Here is a 23096-nt window from a genome sequence, read left to right as displayed (position 1 = left end):
TCTGACAACCCAGTTAACAGCGCTCTGGACTGAGGTCTCCAAAACCTTCAGTAAAGAGGTAAAGAGACTGCAACCTGGTTTCCTCGTTATTTACCGCGACTTGCACCTCACAACTGCACCATCATCATCACTTATTGCACCGGACGTCCCCCACTGACAGACAGGGCCACGGACCGGGTCTAGCCACCGTGACAACCCCAGGACTGAGACCTAGTAGCCCGGCTCCGGGTACCCCTAGGCCCTGCGGCGGTGTGGGGGCGCTCCAAACTTTGGCGTCACGAACAGGATCTACTTAAGCCTGAAGAATCAGGTCATGTGTGCCTTGGAACTGTGATTTATTGTGCTTGGACTGTACTTTATTGAAAAGACTGTGTGCTGTGCCATTTGCCGCCAAAATTCGCCATTGCCGCGCATGGAGGGAGGAGCCTTAGCTACGTGGGCGGAACCAGCCAAAAGAAGCGCGGAACGGAAAGCGCGGTAAGGTGCCAATCCCGGAAGAGGAACTCCGACCTCCGGCAGGTTAGTGGGAGGAAGGTACAGCCATGTCCGAGTCGGGAGGAGAGGAGGTGGCAGCCGCGGACGCAGGGGCAGCTCCGGTCCACGCAGCGGGCGAAGCCGCGGCCCTAATACCACCACCGGTTGCCGCAGAACCCGCTGTTCCCCTCAGCCAGCCGGACACTGCCGCTAGCACAAAAGCCATAATGCCCTTTTCTATGCCGTACCTGCCCGGAGCGGCCTGGCTCCCACGATCAGGGCCGCCATCAGGGCATTACAGGCATTACTGCTGTATGGGGCCCGGTCAGCAGCAGTACACAGAGGGGCCCGCAGATCCGGGGCCCCACTGTTGTGCTTCTACTGATCGGGCCCCATCATGCACTAAAATACTATGCACTGCAGCGCACATGTCGGCGCTGGGGCCCGGGAGCCTTCTTGGAGCTGTGCACGGCTGTTACCTAGTCGGCTGCGCAGCTCCTGCTCGGCTGTAGCTAGAATGTATGGGCTCCCTGCAGGTCCTGACTGCAGCCCATCCATTCTAGCCAGTAGGGGGGGGGGGCAGAGGGGGCCATCGCCCCGGGCCCTGTCACATGAAGGGGCCCACGGGGAGCCAGGGCAGGGCCACTTCTGTGACGAGGCAGAACACCGCATAGGAGCAGAGCAGTATAACGTCTGCTCCCGTCTGACAAGCTGCAGGCTGGCTACTAGCACAGTGACGGCTGCAGAGTCTCCCTCCTGCAGTGAATGGTTTCGCCCCCTCTGACCTGATCATGAAGCTTTTCCCGGCTGCAGTTTTCTTCACTCTGTGCAGGTTGGGATTGGCTCAGGAACGCTGGGTCCTAGTGCCCACCCTGCATTTCACTGACACTTCCTGGTCCTGCCTGCAGTGCAAACTTTATCAGTAAGTGCTGGGGATGGGACATTTTAGGTTTATTAAATTCAGGTATGTCACTATGAGACCCTTGGGGTATTGTGGGGGCTGAAAGTGGGTGAGGGGGGGACAGGGTACTGGGGGGTGAATGTGAGCCCATGGGGGTATTGTGGGGGAGGGGAGACAGGGCACTGAGGGGTGGATGTGAGACGATGGGGGTATTGTGGGGGAGGGGGACAGGTCACTGGGGGCTGAATATTATAATGTTATGTTATGATAGTATATGTACGGGGAGGCTGGAGATGGGGGTGGGGGGCCTTTGATACGTACCACCTGGGTATTTTATGAGTGTTAGTATAAGGAGCCCCCATACAGTAACCAAGACCTGCATCACATTTACAGCACCACTTCCAGGTGCTGAAAATCCTCGTCCCCTGCCCCCTGTCTGATACTCACCTTCTGGCGTCTTCATCTGTTTTAGGCTACGTTCACATGTGCGTTGTGCACCGCAGCGTCGGCGACGCAACGCACAACGCAAATGTGAACGAATGCACAACGCAGCGTTTTGTGACGCATGCGTCCATTTTTGCATGGTTTTTGGGCGCAGAAAAAACTGCAACTTGCTGCGTCCTCTGTGCCCTGACGCATGTACCACAGCGACGCATGCGTCAAAAAACGCAAGTGCAACGCATGTCCATGCGCCCCCATGTTAAATATAGGGGCGCATGACGCATGCGGGGACGCTGCAGCGCCGAACGCAAATGTGAACGTAGCCTTAGTCTCTGCTTGGCTCCGTCTCCTGCAGTTTGTGGCCTGTCCGAGGCTCCAGTGTTTCATGGAGCAGCGCAGAGGTCACTAATCAGTGTGAGTCTATGGGAGCCTCGTTCTGGCCTCGTTCTCACTCTCAGGCTATGTGCACACGGTGCGGATTGGCCGCTGCGGATCTGCAGCAGTTTTCCATCTGGTTTACAGTACCATTTAAACCTATGGAAAACCAAATCCACAGTGCACATGGTGTGGAAACGCTGCATTGTATTTTCCATAGCATGTCAATTCTATTTGCAGATTCCGCAGCATTTTACACCTGCTCCTGTATAGGATTCCGCAGGTGGTAAAACGCAGGTGAAATCTGCACAAAAAACACAGGAAATCCGCAGTAAATCCGCAACAAAGTGCACATAGCCTCATAGTCTTACATTGAGCGCTTTTGACATAGCTTCTAACTTCTGGCCTGTCAGAAGCTGCGCTCACAAGTTTGAGCAGCGGCACTGCAGCAGTGACACAAAATACTGAATACGCCGGAGGATGAGTAAATGTCCATCGTACTGTGTATACGGGAGCTGCGGGTCCATCATACTGTGTATAAGGTAGCTGTGTACACATCATACTGTGTATAAGGGAGCTGCGGGCCCATCATACTGTGTATAAGGGAGCTGCGGGCCCATCATACTGTGTATACGGTAGCTGTAAGTCCATCATACTGTGTATACGGTAGCTGTAAGTCCATCATACTGTGTATACAGGAGCTGTGGGCCCATCATACTTTTATAAGGGAGCTGGGGGTCCATCATACTGTGTATACGGGAGCTGTGAATCCATCATACTGTGTATACGGGAGCTGCGGGCCCATCATACTGTGTATAAGGAAGCTGTGGGCACATCATACTGTGTATAAGGGAGCTGGGGGTCCATCATACTGTGTATACGGGAGCTGCGGGCCCATCATACTCTGTATAAAGGAGCTGGGGTCCATCATACTGTGTATACGGGAGCTGCGGGTCCATCATACTGTGTATACGGGAGCTGCGGGTCCATCATACTGTGTATAAGGGAGCTGGGGGTCCATCATACTGTGTATACGGGAGCTGCGGGCCCATCATACTCTGTATAAAGGAGCTGGGGTCCATCATACTGTGTATACGGGAGCTGCGGGTCCATCATACTGTGTATACGGGAGCTGCGGGTCCATCATACTGTGTATAAAGGAGCTGCGGGCCCATCATACTATGTATACGAGAGCTGCGGGCCAATCATACTGTGTATACGGGAGCTGTGGGCCCATCATACTGTGTATAAGGGAGCTGCGGGCCAATCATACTGTGTATAAGGGAGCTGTGGGCCCATCATACTGTGTACAGGAGAACTGTGAGGGACATCATACTGTTTGACGGGAGCTGCGGGCCCATCATACTGTGTATAAGGGAGCTGCGGGCCCATTATACTGTGTATAAGGGAGCTGCGGGCCCATCATACTGTGTATAAGGGAGCTGCGGGCCCATCATACTGTGTATAAGGGAGCTGCGGGTCCATCATACTGTGTATAGGGGAGCTGCGGGTCCATCATACTATGTATACGAGAGCTGCGGGCCAATCATACTGTGTATAAGGGAGCTGCGGGCCCATCATACTGTGTATAAGGGAGCTGCGGGCCCATTATACTGTGTATAAGGGAGCTGCGGGCCCATCATACTGTGTATAAGGGAGCTGCGGGCCCATCATACTGTGTATAAGGGAGCTGCGGGCCCATCATACTGTGTATAAGGGAGCTGTGGGCCCATCATACTATGTATACGAGAGCTGCGGGCCAATCATACTGTGTATACGGGAGCTGTGGGCCCATCATACTGTGTATAAGGGAGCTGCGGGCCCATCATACTGTGTATAAGGGAGCTGCGGGCCCATCATACTGTGTATAAGGGAGCTGTGGGCCCATCATACTGTGTACAGGAGAACTGTGAGGGACATCATACTGTTTGACAGGAGCTGCCGGCCCATCATACTGGGTATAGGAAACTGTGAAGGCATATTGTGCATATGGGAGCTGTTGGCCCATTACACTGTATATAGGGGAGCTCTGGGGGGCATTATACTTTCTATAGTGGAGATCTGTCAGCATTATACTGTGTATAGGGGAGCATTGGGCTCATCTATAGGGGAGCAGTGGGAACATCATACTGTGTAAATAGGGGAGCAGTGAGAACATCATACGGTGTATCGGGGAGTTATAGAATCATCATACTGTGTATAGGGGAGCTGTGGGGGCCTTAGACTGTGTATAGGGGAGCTTTGAGCTCACCATACTGTGTATAATGGAGCAGTACATGGGGGAACTTAGGGGACATTATTAAGTGTTAAGTGGGCACTTAAGCATCATTGTTATAGGGACACTCGGAGTATTGTGACCATCAAAGTTGCATATGGTCACAATATGGCGGTAAAGTCAATGTTCGTTTTTGTATATAGATTTATTTTCAATAACAGTATGGTCATATTCTGAGGTTCCCCTATATTCACAATAAGAGTGCGCAACCGTAGCTGTAATCAGGGTTAGCTGGTTAGGGGCCCACTCAGATGTTTCGCCCCCCCTAAGTTGAAACCCTAGCTACGCCTCTGATTCTAGCAGTCTCAGTAGTGAATGTGCTAGAATGTAGGGGCTCCTGTCAGGTCCTCTCAGCAGCCCATACATTCTAGCTGCTGTTTCACTGCTGGAAACACTAGACGCCCCGGAACGACTGAGGTAAGTATAAAAAACATTTTTATTTTTGTTTTTTTAAATGGGTGAGGTGGGTGAGAGTGAGACTGCGGATGATGAAGTGTGTTTAAGGGGGCACTGCGCATGATGAAATGATAGGGGGCTGCAGATGATGAAGTGTGCTTGAGGGGGCACTGCACATGATGAAATGATAGTGGGCTGCAGATGAAGTGTGTTTAAGGGGGCACTGCGCATGATGAAATGATAGGGGGCTACAGATGATGAAGTGTGGTTGAGGGGGCACTGCGCATGATGAAATGATAGGGGGCTGCAGATGATGAAGTGTGGTTGAGGGGGCACTGTGCATGATGAAATGATAGGGGGCTGCAGATGATGAAGTGTGTTTGAGGGGGCACTGCGCATGATGAAATGATAGGGGGCTGCAGATGATGAAGTGTGGTTGAGGGGGCACTGCGCATGATGAAATGATAGGGGGCTGCAGATGATGAAGTGTGGTTGAGGGGGCACTGCGCATGATGAAATGATAGGGGGCTGCAGATGATGAAGTGTGTTTGAGGGGGCACTGCGCATGATGAAATGATAGGGGGCTGCAGATGATGAAGTGTGGTTGAGGGGGCACTGCACATGATGAAATGATAGTGGGCTGCAGATGATGAAGTGTGTTTGAGGGGGTACTGCACATGATGAAATGATAGGGGGCTGCAAATGATGAAGTGGGGGTGATGGGGACTGCAGATGATGAATTGTGTTTGAGGGGGTACTGCACATGATGAAATGATAGGGGGCTGCAAATGATAAAGTAAGGGGGACTGCAGATGAAGTGAAGGGGATAGGGGACTAAATGATGAAGTAAGGTGGACTGCAAATGATGAAGTGGGGGTGATGAGGACTGCACATCAAGTGAGTGTGAGGGATGGTGGACAGCAATTGAATTGAAGGTGGGGGTGGGGAGAGCCAATGGTATATTGAAGGTAGGGAGAGCAAATAATGAATTTTGAGGGTGGGGAAGAGCAGTTGATAATGAATAATAATAATAATAATAATAATTTTATTTATATAGCGCCAACATATTCCGCAGCGCTTTACAACTTATAGAGGGGACTTATACAGACAATAGACATTACAGCATAACAGAAATCACAGTTCAAAACAGATACCAGTAGGAATGAGGGCCCTGCTCGCAAGCTTACAATCTATGAGGAAAAGGGGAGACACGAGAGGTGGATGGTAACAATTGCTTTAGTTATTTGGACCAGCCATAGTGTAAGGCTCGGGTGTTCATGTAAAGCTGCATGAACCAGTTAACTGCCTAAGTATGTAACAGTACAGACACAGAGGCTATTAACTGCATAAAGTGTATGAGAACATGATGGAGGAACGTGATTATGTTGTTGTTTTTTTATTAATAGGCCACACAGGGATAATTAGGTTAATGCGTTGAGGCGGTAGGCCAATCTGAACAAATGAGTTTTTAGGGCACGCTTAAAACTGTGGGGATTGGGGATTAATTGTATTAACCTAGGTAGTGCATTCCAAAGAATCGGCGCCGCACGTGTAAAGTCTTGGAGACGGGAGTGGGAGGTTCTGATTATTGAGGATGCTAACCTGAGGTCATTAGCAGAGCGGAGGGCACGGGTAGGTTGGTAGACTGAGACCAGAGAGGAGATGTAGGGTGGTGCTGAGCCATGGAGTGCTTTGTGGATGAGGGTAGTAGTTTTGTACTGGATTCTGGATTGGATGGGTAGCCAGTGTAATGACTGGCACAAGGTAGAGGCATCGGTGTAACGGTTGGCGAGGAATATGATCCTGGCAGCAGCATTCAGGACAGATTGGAGCGGGGAGAGTCTGGTAAAAGGTAGGCCAATTAGTAGAGAGTTACAATAGTCCAGACGAGAATGAATAAGTGAGACAGTAAGAGTTTTTGCAGAGTCGAAAGTAAGAAAAGGGCGAATTCTGGAAATGTTTTTGAGATGCAGATAAGAAGAGCGAGCCAGTGATCGGATGTGGGGGGTGAATGAAAGCTCGGAATCAAGGATGACTCCAAGGCAGCGGGCATGTTGCTTTGGAGTAATGGTGGAACCGCACACAGAGATGGCAATGTCGGGCAAAGGTAGGTTTGTAGAGGGAGAGAACACGAGGAGTTCAGTTTTTGACAGGTTCAGTTTCAGATAGAGGGAGGACATGATGTTAGAGACAGCGGTAAGACAATCACTGGTGTTTTCTAAAAAGGTCGGCGTGATAACAGGAGAAGAGGTATATAATTGGGTGTCGTCAGCATAGAGATGGTACTGGAAACCAAATCTACTGATTGTTTGTCCAATAGGGGCAGTATACAAAGAGAAGAGGAGGGGGCCTAGGACTGATCCTTGAGGAACCCCAACAGTAAGGGGAATGTGAGAGGAGGAGGAACCAGCAAAACAAACAGTGAAGGATCGGCCAGAGAGATAGGAGGAGAACCAAGAGAGAACGGTGTCCTTGAGGCCGATGGAGTGGAGCATAGTGAGGAGGAGCTGATGATCCACAGTGTCGAATGCTGCGGAGAGATCCAAGAGAATTAGCATGGAATAGTGACCATTAGATTTAGCTGTTAGTAGGTCATTAGAGACTTTAGTGAGGGCAGTTTCAGTAGAGTGTAAAGAGCGGAAACCAGATTGAAGAGGGTCGAGAAGAGAATTATCTGAGAGATAGCGGGTAAGACGGGAGTGGACCAGGCGTTCCAAGAGTTTAGAGATGAAGGGAAGATTAGAGACAGGTCTATAATTAGCGGCACAATTTTGATCGAGGGAGGGCTTTTTAAGTAGTGGATGTATGATGGCATGCTTAAATGAGGAGGGAAAAATACCGGAAGTGAGGGAAAGGTTGAATATTTTTGTTAGGTGAAAGGTGACAGCCGGGGAAAGGGACTGGAGGAGATGCGACGGAATGGGGTCGCTGGTGCAAGTGGTCGGGCGAGAAGATGCAAGGAGCCTGCTTACTTCTTCTTCTGTAACTGGTTCAAAGTCAGAGAGTGAACTAGATGCAGTGGGGGAGGGAGGACAGTGCTTGGTATGAAGAGATTGGGAAATGATTTCCTGTCGAATGTGGTCAATTTTTTCTTTGAAGTAATTGGCCAGATCGTCAGCGCGGAGATCTGTGGTTGGGGCCTGCTCTCTTGGGTTGAGTAGGGACCGGAAAGTGTCAAAGAGACGTTTAGGGTTATTGGACAGCGAGGTGATGAGGGTGTTGAAATAGGTTTGTTTGGAGAGGTGAAGGGCAGAGTTGTATGTTTTTAACATGAACTTATAATGGATGAAATCTTCGGGCAGATTAGATTTTCTCCACAGACGTTCGGCGCACCTGGAGCACCGCTGCAGGAAACGTGTTTGCAGCGTGTGCCACGGTTGTTGCCGTCTGTGCCGAGTTGTTCTATGTATAGGAGGTGCAGCTTCATCCAGGGCACTTTGCAGGGTTTCATTGTAATGCTTCAGAGCAGAATTAGGACAAGAGATGGATGAGATTGGGGCCAATGAAGACTGCAAGTTCTTCATAAGTTTCTGGGTGTTAATGGCCTGTATGTTTCTATAAGTGTGGAAAGTGGGGGTGACCTGAGCGGGATGGCAGTTCTTGATAGAGAATGAAAGAAGGTTGTGGTCAGAGAGCGGGAGAGGGGAGTTTGTGAAATCATCCAGTGAGCAAAGCCGGGAGAAGACCAAATCAAGGGAGTTTCCATCATCATGTGTTGGAGAGTTAGTATGCTGCGAGAGGCCGAAAGAGGAGGTTAGAGATAAAAGGTGAGAAGCAGATGGGGAGAGGGGAGAAGCAATTGGGATATTGAAATCACCCATGATGAGGGTGGGGGTGTCATAAGAGAGAAAGTGTGGAAGCCAGGTGGCAAAATGATCCAGGAACTGGTGAGAGGGGCCGGGAGGACGATACACCACCGCCACTCGCATGGAGAAGGGGACGTAGAGTCTGACAGCATGGACCTCAAAGGAAGGGAATACAAGTGAGGGTACTTGGGGGATAACTTGGAAGGTACATTTGGGTGAAAGGAGCAGACCAACGCCTCCACCTGCTCTGTTGTCTGATCTTGGGGTATGAGAAAAGTGTAGTCCACCAAATGAGAGAGCAGCAGCAGCGGTGGTGTCTGACTGCTGGATCCAGGTTTCAGTAAGAGCCAGGAGATTAAGAGAGTTAGAAAGGAAGAAGTCATGAATGAAGGAGAGTTTATTACACACAGAGCGAGAATTCCAAAGGGCACAATTCAAAGAGACAGAAGGCATGCAGGGAATATTAATAAGGTTAGAGGGGTTTCTTGGTGTAGCAGTTGGGAGGTTTGACTGGCTATAACATGGGGGGCCGGGGTTGGGAGAGATGTCTCCAGCAACTAGGAGAAGGAGGATAGAAAGAGTGATCAGATGGTTAAGTGATTTGTGAGAGCGTCTCTTGTGTTGGATGGTGGGACTGAATGGATCTGTACTGTTAAGCAATGTGAACAGAGCATGAGTGCTATACATAGGAGAGGCAAGGACAGAGGGGCCAATATGGATGGAGTGTAAAGAGTTTATGCAAGGGCGGTGATTGTGTGTGAAAGCAGCAGCCATGATATAGATTATACAAATACATATGGTGAGTATTTGCTGTGTGCCAACTGAATAGGGAATAGATTTTGATTGTCTTACCTGTCTCCTGCCCTGTCTAACTGCCATGTTATAACTGCTGAATACTTAGAAAAAAAAAGTACTTTGAAAAAAATGTACACGAATAATAGTGCACGAATGCCCCCTGCATGAATGCTTCCCCAAGCTATATCTACATTTATAGGTGGCCAGCTCTTAGATCTCACTTTTTTTTTTTTTTTTTTTTTTTTTTTTGGTCTTCCCCCCTCTCGTTACCAATCAATCTAACTCAATTGAGACAGCAGGGCACAATAAATGTAGTGATCAGATAAACAAATGTCCAGGTCTACATGGATCATAAACCCCTTTGAAAAACAGTTATGCGAACTCTTGGCATAAGGACAAGCAGAATAGAATTAAATATCTAGAAACAAAAACAATTGCATAACAAGCTGGCTAACAAATATGGATATAAGCAGGAATCAATGCCGAAAGTAGAAGGACTCTGATACCATTCAAGCTTGCTTGCTGTCAGGGAATGGAGCAATAGACATGCAGGATATTTCAGTTCAAAGAATGAATGATATATTACCATTCAAGCTTGCTTGCTGTCAGGGAATGGAGCAATAGACATGCAGGATATTTCAGTTCAAAGAATGAATGATATATTACCATTCAAGCTTGCTTGCTGTCAGGGAATGGAGCAATAGACATGCAGGATATTTCAGTTCAAAGAATGAATGAATGAATATATTATATATTAGAGGGTGGGAGAGAGAGAAGACATGACAATGAATTGAGGCAGAAGGGGCATGTAACTATAATGAATCGGAGTTAGGGTTAGTGCGGGAGGTACATAGTGGGATCGTTGAGGATAAAGTGACTGGAAATAAATTGGGGGAAAGAGTACAGGTGCTAATTAATTTATATATTAAATGGGGAAAGTGGCTATGTATAGCTAGAAGGGGCTCAGTGGCGTATTATAATTTATATTTGGAATGGTGGGTTGCATAATAACCAATTACAGTAAATATTAATGGTGGGTGAATGTCTGTATTCAGATGTGTAGTGTAGAAGAAAGGAAAAAAGTGGGGAATGTGCTCTGGAAGCGGTGCTCTAGATAACGGTTATTTTATGCAGAGACGAGTCCTGGCTGAAAGAAGTGATGGCGGTCTGCGCTGGATTAAAAAGAAACGCAAAGATGAAGGACTTCAGCTAGAGACATCACTGGTGAGTCAGTATGTTACCTGTACACTGACACCATACACTATATACTGTATACAGAGCTCCTGTGTATCATGTCACTTGTGATCCCTATATTACCTATACACTGACACCATACACTGTATACAGAGCTCCTGTGTATCAGGTCACTAGTGATCCCTGTATTACCTATACACTGACACCATACACTGTATACTGTATACAGAGCTCCTGTGTATAATGTCACTGGTAATCACTATATTATCTGTACACTAAACACTATATACAGAGCTCCTGTGTATAATGTCACTAGTGATCACTGTATTACATGTACACTGACACTATATATAGAGCTCCTGTGTATAATGTCACTGGTGATCCCTGTATTACCTGTACACTGACACTATATATAGAGCTCCTGTGTATAATGGCATCAGTGACCACTGTATTACCTGTACACAGACACTGCATACTAAGTACAGATCTCCTATGTATAATAGCACTTATGGTGATAGTATTTTTTTTTTATTAATCAGTTTTGTACTATTCAGTCACAATGTGGTGGTAATATGTTGTCCGGCCATGGTGTGGCGGTATTTGTTCCTTGTATGTGCTATTATTTGGTCACTATGTGGTGGTAATATGTGGTCTGGTCATGGTGTGGTGGCATTTGTTCCTTGTACGTGCTATTATTCGGTCACCGTGTGGTGGTAATATGTGGTCTGGTCATGTTGTGTTGGTATTTGTTCCTTGTATGTAGTTGGTCACCATGTGGTGGTAATATGTGGTCTGTACATGCTGCTGTGGTATTTGTCCCTTGTATGCGATATTGTTCAGTCACTGTGGTGGTAATATGTGGTCTGCACATGGTGTGGTGGTATTTATTCCTTGTAGATAGTATTATAGGTCACTATGTGGTGATAATGTGGTGTCTGGTCATGGTGTTGTGTTATTTGTCCCTTGTATGTGGAATTATTGGTCATTTGAAAAATTGAAAAATAAATAAAAATATACCTAAATTGTATTGCATATTTTAACAAATGTTTAATAAGTTAGAGTAGAGTAGGGCCCGGCCAAAAGAGTCTACCTTGTCATTGTGGCAGATTAAAAAAACCTTTTGGCCAAAACAAAATCTGCTGGCTATGTGTGTGATCTGGTGATGGGAACTGTTAATGTGTGATTGGTGAGAAGTGTAGTTTTTCCAAGAGTCAGCGGTGGTGCTGTAGACAGTTCGAGGTTTGGAGGCGGGGCTGGGGTGGAGCCTGGGCGGAGTCTTAAGGGGGCCCCGAAAATGTTGCCAGTATGGGGCCCCGAAATTTCTAGTGGCAGCCCTGCCCACGATACTCTGGGGAGTCGCATACATTCACTGACTTTAAGGAAGGGCTCTGCAGCCTGCTCGAGTTCTATCCCCTGACAGAGCCCCAGAAGGTTCATATGATAATCGGCCAACTCTTTGGGGCGGCTCTGAGAGAATTGAAATCCTGGCCCGCTGAGGATAAAGGAACTGCACAACAGATTTTGCCAAGCTTAAAGCCACCTTTGATACTCGCACTGCTACGGAAATTAAACTGACTTTTTATGGATGCAAACAGAGGCCACAGGATAGCTTGCAGGACTATGCCCTTAATCTCCAGGAGGCGATGCGGGCCATTAAGCAGAGTGACCCCGGCAGCATGCAGGATGAGGATAAACTTCTGAAGGAGCGGTTCATTGAGGGGCTCCTGTGCAGTCACCAGCGGGGCCAATTGCACTTCCTGGCCATGCAAAATCCAGACTTGACTTTTGCGCAGTTCAAAGATAAAGCTATCCAGGCATTGCAGGAGCGACAGCCCAGCCGCGCAATACCATCCAGGCGCCCCGCTCTCACATACCACCAGGAGGTGGCATCGGATACCCCAGTTGCCGCGGAGGCCGACGCCCAGAGCTTCGAGGACGACTCCCCTGCAGGACTCCGTCTTCAGATGCAGGAGCTGACCAAGAGCGTTGCTGCCCTAGCCCGGACGGTGCAGTCCCTACAGGAGGCCCCCAAGAAAAAGATCCAGCTAGCCTCCGGACCAGAGGATGTTCCCTGGACGCGACAGAAGAGGACCCCACCGACCAGAGGCCGGGACAGCGATCGTTTCCATCAGGACGGACGACCCATCTGCCGCCGATGTCACCAGGTGGGCCATCTTGCAAGGTACTGTCCTTTAAACGAGCAACCCCTGGGGCAAAGGGCCAACCCCCAGGAGTAGGACGGTCAGGCCCGCAGCATTGGAGAACCAAGTATATTGGAGGACGACCAGTTCTCCCTGTAGTGATTGATGGAATCTCCTTGAATGCTTTGCTGGACACCGGTTCTCAGGTGACGACTATACCTTACGTGCTCTACAAACGGTATTGGGAGGACGCTGATATTACTCGTGGCCCTGACGATGATTTCACCATAATAGCCAGTAATGGTCAGCCGTTGCCACAAGTGGGGTATAAGGAGGTCACCATCAAAGTGGGGCGGGTGGAATTGAAAGCCCAAGGGATTGTGATTGTTGATATTGATCGTCGAGAATGTAATCCCATGATGACTCTTGGTACTAATGTTATAGAAAATTGTCTTGCAGAAGTGATTGTTTTGTTGCAACAGGTGGCAGAAACCGCTGGCCACAGTGAGCAACGTGCCCTGCAGAAGGAAATCAGAGCTCTGATGCAGAGACAGCAGGTAGAGCTGACTGGTGGTGAGATTGGTCGTGTCACTGTGAGGGATTCAAACCCCATCGCGATACCCCCCAAGAGTGAAATGTTAATATGGTGTCGAGCAGCCATAGGCCTCAGGGGTAAGGACTACCAGGCCTTGGTAGAACCCGTATATTCAGACAATAGGCCTACTGTTCTGACAGCCCGGGGGGTGGTCGACGTCCGTCAGGGGAGAGTGCCCGTACGTGTCCTCAATTGTGGGGAGGAAGAGGTCTACCTAACCAAGTATACCACGCTCGCCAAACTGTTCACTGTCAATAATAGTGTAATACAGACACCTGAACCCTTGGTCCCGTCAAACGTGGCGGAGAACAAAGGTTCTGCAGAGCACTCGAAAGACTGGTGTCGGGAATTGCATGTGGGCACTGACTCTACCCCATCTCATCAAATACAGGGGGCTTACAGGGTGGTACACGAGTACGAGCAGGTATTCAGCAAACACCCCTCAGATTTTGGGCAGGTGAAAGGGATCCAACATCACATCCCCACGGGAGATCACCGACCCATAAAAGAGAGATATCGCCCTGTACCCCCAGCTCATTACCAGTGTGCCAAGGACATGTTGCGGGAAATGAAGGAGGCTGGGGTGGTGAGAGACAGCTGTAGCCCCTGGGCAGCTCCGTTAGTCCTTGTTAAAAAGAAAGATGGTACAATGAGGATGTGTGTTGATTACAGGCAGTTGAATCGCATTACACATAAGGACGCATACCCACTGCCTAGGATAGAGGAGTCTCTGGCTGCCTTAAAATCTGCTAACTACTTCTCTACCTTAGATCTCACCAGTGGGTACTGGCAGGTTCCTGTAGCGGAGGCGGACAAAGAGAAGACGGCCTTCACGACGCCAATGGGTCTCTGTGAGTTCAACTACATGCCCTTCCGATTGTGCAATGCTCCCGGAACGTTCCAGAGTATGATGGAGTGCTGCCTGGGCCACCTGAACTTTGAAACCGTGCTGCTATATCTGGATGACATCATAGTCTTCTCTAAAACCTACGAAGACCATCTGAAGCACCTGGCCGAGGTGTTTGAAGCCTTGTCCAACTTCGGCCTAAAAGTGAAACCGTCCAAGTGTCATCTGCTGAAACCTAAAGTGCAGTACCTGGGCCATGTGGTGAGCGCTGAAGGAGTGGCCCCAGACCCCGACAAGGTCACAGTGATCAAGGACTGGCCAAAGCCCAGTGACCTCCACGAAGTCCGGCAGTTCCTCGGGCTGGTAGGCTATTACCGGAGGTTCATTAAAGACTTCACCAAGAAGGCCGCACCCTTGCAAAACCTGTTGGTGGGCCAACCAAAGAAGACCAAGGGGAAGAACACCCCCTTTGACTGGAACGGGGAGCTGGAGGAGTCCTTCACCTGCTTGAAGTCGGCGCTGACGGGAGAAGAGGTACTGGCTTACCCCGAATACGACCAACCGTTTGTGCTGTACACAGATGCCAGTGATGTGGGACTAAGAGCCGTGCTGTCTCAAGTCCAGAAAGGCAAAGAAAGAGTGATCGCTTATGCCAGCAGGAAACTCCGTCCCACGGAAAGGAACCCTGACAACTACAGTTCCTTCAAACTGGAATTCCTTGCCCTTGTCTGGGCAGTGACAGAGAGGTTCAAGCACTACCTGGCCTCCGCGAAATTCACCGTCTTCACGGACAACAATCCGCTAACGCATCTGGATACTGCCAAACTCGGGGCTTTGGAACAGCGGTGGATGGCCCGGCTGTCCAACTATGATTTCACCATCAAATATCGGGCAGGACACCAGAATGCCAATGCCGATGCCCTGTCCCGAATGCCCAATTTACCAGAAGTGGGAGAAGACCCGGAGGCACTTGAAGAGGTGGAGCTGCCTGCCTTCCATCGCCCCAAAGCCACTCAGAACTCCCACCATATGAAGAACAGGCACAAGAACCAACCGGATGCCACGCTGAATCCCCTGCCCCACCACGGATGGGCAGAAACCCAGGATAGTGACCCCGCGGTCCGTCAGGTGAAGGAGCTCTTGACGCAGGCTGGGTTGCACCCTGGCCCAGATGATCCACAAGAAACCCAACAGCTGTGGAAGGGGAGAAGCAAACTGTTTATCCATGATGGCAAGCTGTGCAGGAGGAGCATCGACCCACGTACTCATGAATTGGTGTGGCAGATAGTGGTGCCAAGGCGAGATGCGCCCATGGTTCTGGGAGCCTACCATGATGGAGCCGGACACTTCGGATGGAGGAAGCTAGAGAAGCTGCTCCGAGGGAGGTTCTATTGGATTGGCATGAAGAGAACCATTGAGAAGTGGTGTCGGGAGTGTGGTCCATGTAGTCTGCGCAGGAAGGACCGTGACAGTCAACGGGCTCCCCTGCGGCCTATCATCACCAAACGGCCGCTCGAATTGGTCACGCTGGATCATGTGAAGCTGACACCTAGCCGGTCGGGCTATATCTACGCCCTTACCATCGTGGACCACTACTCCAGGTTTTTGGTGGTTGTGCCTGTCAAGGATCTAACGGCTAGGACTGCCGCCAGGGCCTTCCAGCAGCACTTTTGTAGGCCCCATGGCTACCCAGAGAAAGTACTGACCGATCAGGGGCCTGCATTCGAAGCGGAAGTGTTCCAAGAATTCTGCCAGCTGTACGGGTGTAAGAAAATCAGAACCACCCCGTACCACCCTCAAACCAACGGGATGTGCGAGAAGATGAACCAGGTAGTAATCGATTTATTGAAGACCTTGCCTGTGGAGGAACGGAACCTGTGGCCGACAAAGTTGCCTGACCTGGTGGATATGTACAACCACATCCCAGTAAGTTCCACCAACTGTACTCCGGCGTACCTGATGCGAGGAAGATCTAGTCGGTTACCCGTTGATCTGGACATGGGGGTCCTAGTACCCGAAGATACCTCGCCGGAGGCAGATTGGGATACAGAAAGGCAGCGAAGATACCGCGAAGTACAGGAGTGTGTAGAGAGAAGTCTCGCCCAGGCTAGGCAGAAACAGGAAAGGGACTACAATCAACACGCTCCTGCGATTCCCCTGTCACCTGGTGAGCAAGTGCTTAAACGAAAGAGGAGGTTACACAAGCTCGATGACCAATGGGAAGCGGAGCCGTATACCATCTTGCCATCCGACTTCGACAACACTAAGGTCTGTCTCATCAGCAAGGACAGAGGGGAGACCTCGACAGCGGTATCCAGGGATCACCTTAAGGTCTGCCCCGATAAATTGAAAGAGAGGGGCACGGCCCCAGAAATCTCCCCGCCGGTGGAAAAGGAGAAAATGTTCCATACTGTCCTTGGTGACTTTCCCCAGTCCTGGACTCAGATAAACCAAGCCGTTGTGGTACCTGTCGTAATGTTTCAACAGCCGGACCCGCCAGAAACAATGGTGGTACCAGATCATCTGGCTCCACTACCTCAACAAGCCTTACCTGATGAAGCCCTGCCAACCGTTGAACCGACAAATCCTCCCTCTGCTATCGGTGAATCTGCTGTACCCACTGTTGATAGCAGCAGCTCTGAGAGCCCTAACCTGCCAGTGCTACCCCGACTCACTAGAAGTGTAGCTAGAAGACAGTGCACTACACCAGCGGTAGCAAGCATAGCGGGCCCTGTTAGGCCAATAGCAACCCCTGTGCTGCGAAGGTCCACACGCAGCACTCAAAACCAAACTCTCCTCCGCTACAAACCTTGGAGGTATTAATAAGGGCTGCTCTTTAGTTAAGAATGTTTTTTGTGTGTATTTTTGTTACAGGTTTTAAATGGACAATAGAGTAATGGACGGTGAATTGCTCAAAAACTTTCATAAGGGGGGACCCCTTTGTTTACCCGGGGTCCCCGCTGTTTCAACCACTGAACTGAGAGTCATAAACTGTGCATGACCTAACTTTTGCAACGTTCAAGAATCCTCACCTCCTGTAAAGGGAAGCATTGTTATGTTCAATTGTTATGCTATTTCAAAAATTTGTGTGTTTTCTGTTAACATGTATTATTGTTCTTGTTTTCCCAGTCCCGGAGTACTGGATTTAACCGGGGGGGGGAGTGCAGCACCCCAGAGTCCTGGTTGTTGCAGTACTGTGGCTCCGCCACTATGGGGAGCTATGGTACGTCTGATTGCACTAAAGGAGTTTCTCTGACCAGGTAACACCTCACTACACTTCACACTCCGGCCACCAGGGGGGGTGGTCCTATCTAGTAGGCCACTCCTCACACTCTGGTAAAACTGGGGGTTGGACAGGAAGACAGGGAGAAGTAGCTGGGAAGAGCTAGTGAGAGGACCTGTCAGGGATGGGATCCTGGCAGACTCCTCAGAGCAGAACTAACCAGTGCACAACGGGAATACAGTAAAGAAGTATTGGGTCCAGAAGGAGTCGTGCTGTTAGACCGAGGCAACATCCTTCTGAGGCGCAAACAGTCGGTGGCCGGAACGCCGAGCAAGTAAGAGACTTTAAGTACACTGCAAACCACGGCCGGACAGCTAATTACAGGTTGGCTGTCCCACTTAACACCTAAGCAGACAACGGAGGCAGCTGTGGGAGAGGGGCGACTCTAGGGTCCCGGAAGAACTCCAGGCCTACCCCGTCATACGGGTGCGTCCTACCATATCACCTGGAGGACGAAGAGAACGAACAAATAGACAGACAGAAACAGTTGTGAGGACTATCCCGGGAGCTCAGCAGGGAAGAACTACAACACCCAGCGCTAGAAGGTAGACACTGATTCCCACCTGTAAAGAGGACTCCTGATGTGCCTTTGGACCGGCCGGTCTCTGACAACCCAGTTAACAGCGCTCTGGACTGAGGTCTCCAAAACCTTCAGTAAAGAGGTAAAGAGACTGCAACCTGGTTTCCTCGTTATTTACCGCGACTTGCACCCCACAACTGCACCATCATCACCGCTTATTGCACCGGACGTCCCCCCACTGACACACAGGGCCACGGACCGGGTCTAGCCACCGTGACAACCCCAGGACTGAGACCTAGTAGCCCGGCTCCGGGTACCCCTAGGCCCTGCGGCGGTGTGGGGGCGCTCCATTATGATCCGGTGACCTTGGAGCCGCATGAAACTTTCTCTGGAGTAGGTGGAAACTATACTGACCGCAGATCCTGAACTAACACCGCAACTAGAAGTAGCCGTGGGGTGTGCCTAACAAACCCTAGACACCTCGACACAGCCGGAGGACTAAATACCCCTATAGATGGAAATAGGAATACTACCTTGCCTCAGAGCAGAACCCCAAAGGATAGGCAGCCCCCACGAATATTAACTGTGAGTGGGAGAAGAAAAGACACACGCAGGCAGAAAACAAGATTTAGCAAAAGAGGCCACTCTAGCTAAATAGGAAAGGATAGGACAGAATACTAGGCGGTCAGTATTAAAACCCTTCAAAAAATATCCACAGCAGATAATACAAAAAAATTCCACAATAACTAAAGACGTGGAATGAATATCTGCAACCCCAGAGAATCCAACAAGACTGAGAAAATACTGACACAATCTAAGCTGGACAAGAAAACACAAAAGAATAGCACTGAATCATGAAGCACACAGCATGTGTGCCACAGAAAAAAAAACCAGACACTTATCTTTGCTGATTTGGCAGAAAGGCAGGAGGAACCAGGCAGAGGTCCAACACCTCCCAACAACAATTGACAACTGGCAAGGACTAATGAATCCTGCACACCTAAATACCCCAGTCAGAACTGCAATCAGCAGACACACCTGACCAGGACTGCAACTCAGGGACAACTGCATTACCACCTACCACCACCGGAGGGAACCCAAAAGCAGAATTCACAACAATAATGTCAGTCAGCAGCGTTCAAACTGTGATTAACAAATGGAAAATCAGGGGCTCTGTAAAAACAAAGCCACGGTCAGGTAGACCAACAAAGATTTCGTCCATAACTGCCAGGAAAATTGTTCAGGATGCAAAGAAAAACCCACCAATGACATCAGCTGAAATACTGGACTCTCTGAAAACTAGCGGTGTGGCTGTTTCAAGATGCACAATGAGGAGGCACTTGAAGAAAAATGGGCTGTATGGTCGAGTCGCCAGAAGAAAGCCATTACTGCGCCAATGCCACAAAGTATCTCACCTACAATACTCAAAATAGCACAGAGACAAGCCTCAAAACTTCTGGAAAAAGGTAATCTGAAGTGATGAGACCAAAATTGAACTTTTTGGCCACAACCATAAATGTTACATTTGGAGAAAGGTCAACAAGGGCTATGATGAAAGGAACACCATTCCTACTGTAAGGCACGGAGGTGGATTGCTGATGATTTAGGGATGTGTTAGCTACAAAGGCCCAGGAAACTTGGTCAATGTTGAAGGAAAGATGAATGCAGCACGTTATCAGCAAATACTGGAGGCAAATTTGCACTCATCAGCCCGGAAGCTGTGCATGGGACGTACTTGGATGTTCCAACATGACAATGATTCAAAACACAAGGCCAAGTCGACCTGTCAGTGGCTACAGCAGAACAAAGTGAAGGTTCTGGAGTGGCCATCTCAGTCTCCTGACCTCAATATCATTGAACCACTCTGTGGAGATCTCAAGCGCACAGTTCATGCTAGACAGCCCAGGAATTTACAGTACCTGTAGGCTTTTTGCCAGGAAGAGTGGACAGCTTTACCATCTGAGAAAATAAAGAACCTCATCCACAACTACCACAAAAGACTTCAATCTGTCATTGATGTTAGAGGGGGCAATACACGGTATTAAGAAATGAGGTATGTGAACTTTTGATCAGGGTCATTTGGATGTTTTGGGTTGTCATTATGATTTAAAAAGAGAAAACACAGTAGTTTGACAATAAATGGCTTCGCCCAACCACTAACCATGAGTGGAGAAAAAGTTTTGATGTTATCATTCATATTCTCTGAAAAAAGGCCAAGAAAGCAAAAATTCTGCCTGGGTATGTAAACTTTTGAGCACAACTGTTTATATATAATTGTCTAAGTAATAATCAAAAAAAGGTATAAAATATTAACCATACCACACCGCACACTCCAGGAAGCTGATATATAAGGAGCTGTTTGGTAAAGTCTCCATACTGTCCAGTTATTTGTGGACCTGTTACAACCCCTTTCCACATGCCCTAACATCATATAGGGATGGTGCCCTGTTTACAACCTCCCTCTCTTGGGTCTTGCTCTAGGGAACCTGCCCTGTCCACTTATCAAAGCCAAGGAAAGAAAATGTCCCTGTTGATTTTCTAAGGGCTCCAGCACTCATTGATGACACACAATATATGGGCTATAGAGACCCCCACATACACTCCGTGGGAGGGGTGGAAGCCCCCTGACTTCCCCTTTGTGATTTCATGGCTGCATAGGGCTTGTGCAGAAGCTGAGATAGATAAATGAGAGGCGCAGCGATGCGTCATTCCCACACAGTCATCCACTGGAGGAGAGTGGGAGAGAAGAGCTGAAGAGAAAGAGACAGCAGTGATAGAGGCAGGAGGAAAATGGGGGGGACAGACTAGGGAAATATGGAATTTGGAAACAAGAAATATTTGCATTCAGAGAACTGTTTTGCTTTTAATTGAATTCAGACTGAAGAAGGACCGATGGGGCGGAGCGGCTTCTTCCTGTGTCATCACCTTACTTGTGTACAATCTGAGCATGTATGTGTGCGGAAAGACAGCCGGGTCACTGGGAGCTTACATGGACCTTCTTCCTTCACACAACTTAGTCTCACTCGGCAAATAATGTGATAAATAGATAATTATTTTGAAATGATGTTGTCTTAGCCTCCCCCTCTCTGTATCATGGCCCCCTTAGTATCCTCCATGCTGTATCATGGCCTTCTTAGTAGCTACAACTCTGTATGAAGGCCTCCTTAGTAGCCCTTATTATGTATGGAGGTCCCCTTAGGATCCCCCACGCTGTATCATGGCCCCCTTTGTAGCCCCTACTCTGTATGAGGGCCCCTTAGTATCCTCCATGCTGTATCATGGCCTTCTTAGTAGCTACAACTCTGTGTGAAGGCCCCCTTAGTAGCCCTTATTATGTATAGAGGTCCCCTTAGGATCCCCCACACTGTATCATGGCCCCCTTTGTAGTCCCTACTGTTGTGAAATTGGATTCTGGGCTCCCCCGGTGGCCACTTGTGGAATTGAACTTGTGTTCATCATCCCCTCTGTTCACCTGCTCCTATCAGGATGTGGGAGTCGCTATATAACCTTGCTCCTCTGTCAGTTTCTTGTCGGTCAACAATGTAATCAGAAGCCTCTGTGCATGTTCCTGCTACTAGACAACTCCCAGCTAAGTTGGACTTTTGTCCTTGTGTGTTTTTGCATTTTGTTCCTGTTCACAGCTGCTGTTTCGTTACTGTGTCAGGAAAGCTCTAGTGATCGGAAATTGCCACTCTGGTGTTATGAGTTAATGCTAGAGTCTTAAAGTAATTTCTGGATGGTGTTTTGATAGGGTTTTCTGCTGACCATGAAAGTGCCCTTTCTGTCTTCCTGCCTATCTAGTAAGCGGACCTCGATTTTGCTAAACCTATTTTCATACTACGTTTGTCATTTCATCTAAAATCACCGCCAATATATGTGGGGGCCTCTGTCTGCCTTTTGGGAAAATTTCTCTAGAGGTGAGCCAGGACTGTCTTTTCCTCTGCTAGGATTAGGTAGTTCTCCGGCTGGCGCTGGGCATCTAGGGATAAAATAACGTAGGCATGCTACCCGGCCACTTCTAGTTGTGCGGCAGGTTTAGTTCATGGTCAGTATAGTTTCCATCTTCCAAGAGCTAGTTCTCATATATGCTGGGCTATGTTCTCTCGCCATTGAGAATCATGACACCCTACTCTGTATGAGGGCTCCCTTAGTAGCCCTTATTATGTATCATGGCCCCCTTCGTATCCTCCATGCTGTATTATGGCCCCCTTTGTAGCCCCTACTCTGTATGAAGGCCCCCTTAGTAGCCCTTATTATGTATGGAGGTCCCCTTAGAATCCTCCATGCTGTATCATGGCCTTCTTAGTAGCTACAACTCTGTGTGAAGGCCCCCTTAGTAGCCCTTATGTATGGAGGTCCCCTTAGGATCCCCCACACTGTATCATGGCCCCCTTTGTAGTCCCTACTCTGTATGAGGGCCCCCTTAGTAGCCCTTATTATGTATCATGGCCCCCTTCATATCCTCCATGCTGTATTATGGCCCCCTTTGTAGCCCCTACTCTGTATGAAGGCCCCCTTAGTAGCCCTTATTATGTATGGAGGTCTCCTTAGAATCCTCCATGCTGTATCATGGCCCCCTTTGTAGTCCCTACTCTGTATGAGGGCCCCCTTAGTAGCCCTTATTATGTATCATGGCCCCCTTCATATCCTCCATGCTGTATTATGGCCCTCTTAGTAGCTACAACTCTGTATGAAGGCCTCCTTAGTAGCCCTTATTATGTATGGAGGTCTCCTTAGGTTCCCCCACGCAGTATCATGCCCCTTAGTAGCCCCCACTCTGTATCATAGCTCTTTTAGTAGCCCCCACTCTGTATGAGGGCCCCCTTGATAGCCCTTATTATGTGTGGTAGCCACCTTAGTATCCCCCACGCAGTATCATGACCCCTTAGTAGCCCCACACTGTATCATAGCCCCCTCAGTAGCCCCTACTCTGTATGAGGGTCACCTTAGTAGCCTTTATTATGTATGGAGGCCCCCTTAGTATCCCCCACACTGTATCATAGCCCCCTTAATAGCCACTATTCTGTATGAGGGCCCCCTTAGTAGCCTTTAT

Source organism: Ranitomeya variabilis, chromosome 7, assembly GCF_051348905.1.
Source record: "Ranitomeya variabilis isolate aRanVar5 chromosome 7, aRanVar5.hap1, whole genome shotgun sequence".
Taxonomy (NCBI): domain Eukaryota; kingdom Metazoa; phylum Chordata; class Amphibia; order Anura; family Dendrobatidae; genus Ranitomeya; species Ranitomeya variabilis.
Note: the sequence above shows the minus strand (reverse complement) of the source record.